This window comes from Balearica regulorum, chromosome 3 (assembly GCF_011004875.1).
Source record: "Balearica regulorum gibbericeps isolate bBalReg1 chromosome 3, bBalReg1.pri, whole genome shotgun sequence".
Lineage (NCBI taxonomy): Eukaryota > Metazoa > Chordata > Aves > Gruiformes > Gruidae > Balearica > Balearica regulorum.
This window is the reverse complement of record NC_046186.1, coordinates 26,247,891-26,253,872: the sequence shown is the minus strand read 5'-3', so window position 1 is coordinate 26,253,872 and position 5,982 is coordinate 26,247,891.

Genomic DNA, 5,982 nt, shown 5'->3' with positions numbered 1-5,982 from the left:
GCTCCGGGGTCTGCGTCTCTTGCTTCGTGAGACTCCTCGTCCTGCCCTCAGGCGGCTTGTGTGCCAGGGCTCCATCCGTAGAATCCTGCAGAGACCTGGGCTGGGGTAGGGGCAAGGGTGGGGGTCTCCTGCCTGCACCGCCCCGAGACACTCTGTGACACAGGTGCTCACCGCCATGCTGGGCACTGCGCCCACCACCCCTCACACAGGGTGCTGCCTCTCCTCCTTGCCTGCGTCTTTGAAACTTTGAGGGTTGCCTGCATGAAATCAGGCAAGCAGACACGTAGACCAAACACTGATGTTATTTATTTCTCAAAGGAAACCCAGCAGGTCCAAACCTCAAGACTCAGATACTACACACGTAGCTAATTTATGAAACTGTTTTGCATGCTTATTTTAACACGTTGACTTCTCATCTGCTAGTCCCGTTTGCTGGACCTATTCCACTACAGGCCATTTTTGTCCATATTTTGTCACCCTCTGCAGAATTTCTTAAGCTTGTTCTCAAGTGAGCTGTTCTTGACCAGTACGGGACGTGTCCTTCAGCAGTAATTGAGGGGTGCCTGTGACATTCCCCACGCTTCCATTGTTCCCACGGACAGGCTGAGCATAAACATGGCCACAGCAGGGAGAGACGCACAATGCTGTGTGATGGGACTTGGATACCTGCCTTCTTCAGGGGTCATTTGAAAATTCCTGCCAAAATCTTGTGTTTCCTTTAGATTTCTTTGCTTAAAGGTGTGGGAGTTTTCCGCTCCAAAGATCTTGCTGGAAAGCGAATCAGTATTCTCATTAGGGTTAACGTATTTAATTTCCACTCCTAACATTCCATTTGTTTTTTCTGTTACCGTTTAACTGCTGTGACACAAACCCACTCCGTGTGAGCTGTCCAAGTCTGTCTGCTGGGTGGAAAACAGAACAGCTCTCCTTATCTCACCAGTGTCTGTGGGAAGGAAGACTGAAGGTACAGCAACTTCGGAAAACAAACATAGGACACTTGAGGGCAGGACGGCTCCAAAATACAAACCAAAAGCAGATTCATAAGCTGAAATCCAGAAATCTTGGATGTCTTTATGAAGTTTTCTGAGACTTGAGGCTCTTGAAAAGCACAGTAAAATAAACAGTGGATTAAACAGAGCAAAACCATGCAATTCTATTTGAGGGGGGCTCCAAAGTGGACCAAATACCATGTCTTTTGGCACCTCTGGGATAATGACCAGTTGTGGTTACTGATTCAATGATAGTCCTCACTAAAGTAGACTGGATAACCCTGAAGTCTGGGATAAATTTGAATTCACGTAATTATATGCTGCTTGTTATGTTCCTTTCCATTTTCAATCATGAAAAGTATTTGGTATTGTTTTCCCTAAGCTGTTATTTAAACTATTGTCTGATGTGAAATGATTGCTGTATTTTACAGGACAGGTAGTCTCCCCTGGGATGTTTTTAATGGGAGGAGAATTCATTAAATTAGTTTGTTGGTAGCATGATAAATCAAACCCCTCAGTCCTAACAGTGAGCTATAACAGAGCTAATAGCAAAGGTAGCGTTAATGGTGTGAAGTGCTTTCTATTCTAGTTTTCAGTTGTTCATAACTGCCAGTCTGAGCTGAAATTTCCCCTGTTGGGTTTCTGCTTCCAGCTGTTTTATTTGAGCTTGTTTTGGTTGTTTTATTTTGTATTATGATTTGTTTGCTTTGTTTTTGTAAAGTTCCACTTACAAAAATTGAGCCAACTACAAGGATGAATTTAGAGGAGAATACACATTTTTGTCCATTATAAACATAACCATTTCACTGAACAGCCTCTAGCATCTCTCTGGTTTGGAAAAACAGCTTTCAAATTTGGCAAGTAAATTGCTTTAGTTTCAGGGATATATTTTTCCATCTTCATGAAAATGTGACCTGAAGAGAAAAAGGGTTAAAAATGCTGAGCAGAGCCTTCTTAAAATTCTGCAGCCCAGTTCCCAGAAAGTTCCACCCGTGTTGATCATGTGTGACCTTTTGTTAGACTCACCTACATTCACATCTGAATGCATGCATTCTCTCTGGAGAAAGGCTGCGCTTGTGCCTTGCTTTGCAAATGTTCTGTACAAAGCAAGAAACCTTTAAGGGACTTGGGCTGAAATGTAACGCAGCCCGTCTCCCTCCCCTTGACCGTTTTTGCCCAGGTGACCTGTTGGTAGAGAGGGTGTTGGCAGAATGAATCACATACTAGACCTGTGTCCTGCTGTAAGCTATTTACAGTTTTTGTTGGTATTTGTGTGTTAACAGCAAAAAATGCTCATAGTTGTAAGCTCCAAGTGAGATTTAATGCTGTTATCCCAGAACATAATGTGGTACCAGAAGGGATCTGTAGAAATAGAAGAGTGCCTCCGAAATACCAGAGGCAGAAGAAGAGGTCCTGAGTGGCAAAAAATGAGCAGCTAGGCATGCAGAGATAGCTGTAGTTCTCGAAGATTTTTATGCAAAAGATTGTTGTCTTCCTCAGCTGAGACTATGGAAGAGGAAGAGGAGCAAAATACAGTTTTTAAAATGCAGATTCAGAGGCTTCAGTTTTAATAATCTGTAGTTAAATAAGTGTGCTCATATACACACTGTCCTCTGTGTATATGAGCAGTGAGGACAGTGGTATTAAAAATAATGGAAGGTTTTTTTACAAGGCTGAGGAGGCTGATCTGGAGCCTCATTGGGCTGCATTTATGGGTCATTACCCCTCAGTCCTGAGGTGTCGGTTCCTGGAAAATTTCATATGAAAGCTTAGATCCACAATCATCCCTGGCAATTCAATCAAATGGTAAAAAGCAGAGATACTGCTCTTTATAATAACCATGAAGCAATCTGGCAGAGCATATAAATTACTAAACAGCCACACAAACTAAGGCCATTTCTGAACTAAACATACATAAACATGGACTAAAGCCTGCAAAGGAAAAAGAGATGGGTTCTTGCACAGTGATTTCACAGGAGACAGTGCTCAAATTTAACAGCTCACTCCTGCCAAAAGGGCCTCTTCATTTCCAATTCTGCTTTCCAGGCCCTTATTTTGTGCAGTAATTGATGGGTTTTGCTCCTTCTCTCCCAGTCCTCAATGGCTGAGTCAACTGAAACATAACTGGGCAGAAATATAGGTAGTTTTTTGCTGAATTAGTTCAGTCAGTCATTTGTTTCAATTATTTCAGTCACAAGGGTCCAACAAGCATCATGGCACAAAGGAAGAGCTGGGACTGCATGACCGGGTGGGAGGCCGGGGAGGACTTCTGCAGGGGTCAGCAAGAAATAGTGAGATAACCTGAAGCTGTGCATTTCCTCTGCCTTTTCAGGGAATCTTGCCTGTGGGGAAGCATTATGGTATGGCACTGAGTGAAATTCTTGGTAAATTCAGTGAAATGCAGCTCAGAATTATGGTTGTTCAGTGGTATCTCAGGAATCTTCCCAGATGCTGAGTCCAACAAACTAGTGTTTCTGGATGCTAGCAAACACTGAAATAAGGTATGTGCCCACAGAAACCTGCCTGTGGGCCCTGGGAGTTGACAATATCCAATTTTACTGTGAGCTGACAATATCCACAGTTCTTCCATGAAGTCTCCAGTGAAACTAGGTTCTGGCCCCATTTAATACTGGAGAGATTAATGGGAACAAAATGCAAGAACGTGATTGTGATATGCAGTGATGGGAAGAGCTAAAACTGTTTCTGCCCACCAGGCATGATCAAAGGGCCATAGCGGTTGTTAAGAGCGAGTGATTAAACTGCCTTGATCAGTGTAGCGATTTGGTTTTCCTAGCTGAGTTCTCAAAAGCTGATAGTCTCCATTTCCTGAAGAAATGGAGGTTTTTCTCTTCAGTATCTCAGGAATCCTTGGTGTAAATAAATCCAGATTAGGACCACTGGCTGTGCTGTGCTTCTAAGATATCCCAAATTTCCCATCTTTCTTAAATATGTGGATTTTAAAGTAGTTCAGGAAGTCAGAGTGAAACCCTGAGGGATTTCAAAGACATTTGAAGTGGCTTGTTTGTCATTGTGTGCTGTTTTCAGCTGATTGAAAACAACTCACGAAGATGAAAGTTTCTTGGGACTGAGGAGGGATGTGTGTGTTTGTGCGTGTGCGCATTCAGACTGTTTCCCTAATACTTGTGTCCTGTGATAGACATCAGATCTCTACGTGCTTGGTACAGAGGGGTCTGTTTTCAGCTGCATACACTGAAAGACAAGAGTTTTCCAGACGACAACAACTCACCGAAGGAGAGAGTTAGAGGATTCCTTACCCTCTCCAAATTCTAGCAGATACACCCAGGCACACCCAAAACCTGTGTATGCCTCAAGGCAGCTTCCTGGGCTGAAGAATAGTTTGAAGCTAGGAAAGTTTTACGATGAAAGTTCATATATGCATGCCCTATCTTTACTCTTTCCTGGACATCAGTTCATGGCCACTGTTCTTGCTGTTTCTCTCCTACCCATGGCCATTGACTGACACAGGAGCATGAGCTGGATGGACCTTTGTTCAGGTCCAGTATGGGCAAGCTTATGGACAGAAGTATCCAAATCATAAGCATCCTTCAGACCATTCTCACGCTAAAAGAGAAAGTAAAATGCAACATCTCTCCCAGAAGGAAGAGGTCTGTGAGATCCTAGCTTTTATGGGATGCACAGAGAGTGGCTTAAGCTGTGATTTTGCAATAACTTATTTCAATTGCTGGCTTCCCCATTCTCAGTCCCTTGTTGACCACCTCTGGCATTCAGTGAACTCTGTGCTGAGCCATGATGATAAATCAACAGCTCGCTGTTGACATTTCTGCTCTGGAACTGCAGTCTTAGAGAGCTGATCCTTGCTCATGTATTGAAGAGGGGAGTGAAAGGAGGAGGGACAGTCCTACTCAAACCCACATGACATACTTTCAGGGGGCAAATAGAAGGCAGTGAGACTATCCACAGCATGAGCTTCAGTTTGGAGACAGTGGATATGATCAGGATTTATAAAATCAAGGCAGTGGGTAGAGTGAATGCAGATTATTCTCCAAATCCTGCAGTACTAAAACTAGGGGCACTCATTGAAACCTATAGGAGATTGGTTTAGAAGAGATAAAAGGGAATACCTTTTTTATGTAGCAGATATAGTGGACTTGTGGAATTTGCTGCCAGTAAAGGTTTTGGAAGCAGATAGGTCAGCCGACTGGAATGGAGACTAAATGATTAAATGGACTACAGGTTCTTAAAGAGATAGTAAAAGGAATGAGTAGCAATGTGCTCCCTAACATCCCTACTACAATGATTATGGATGCTGGAGGAGAACAAAGGAAACATAAACGCCTGGCTTGCATGTTATCTTTAAATCTTTTGTTACTGGAGAAAGGATACTGGGGATAGCTGGATGTTGGTCTGACCCATCAGGGCATCCCTCCTGTTCTTTTCAGGGCTCTGGTTTTGTGTCCACAGGTATGTGAGGACAAATGTGATGTTGGTAGGAGTCTGTATTTTATTTTTCAAAGGTGAGATCTCAAGGTTCTCTTATATCAGTGAAACCTGATGTTTAGATCACTAACACTATGTTGTACCCTATTGAGGAAAGATGCAGTTTTAGGACAGTCCACACAGTATTAAGCACTTAGAAAGGGAACCTTAGACTAAACTGTAGCCCTCCTGATGTTGCACTTTTCCCCTGGGATCCTTCTGCTCTGTCTGCACAGAACTTGATGAATACTCAAGTCCCAGGGAAGATTGTGTGAACTATGATAGAATTTCCCCCGAGGATATCGGTGTGTTTTGGATATATTATTTGAGAGTCTTCTGGAAAACATCTAGCGCAGCTGAAGGAGAGAGAGTGCCAGATTAGACAGATTACTAGGCATGAATCCCAACCCTTATTTGTATCAGTATTCCTTCAGCCTTTAGATAATCACATTAACATCAGGACAATTGCTTACTCAAGTACTACTGAGAAAAAGTGGTGAACAAGCTTGGGCCCTCAAAGCAATATTCTTATTCC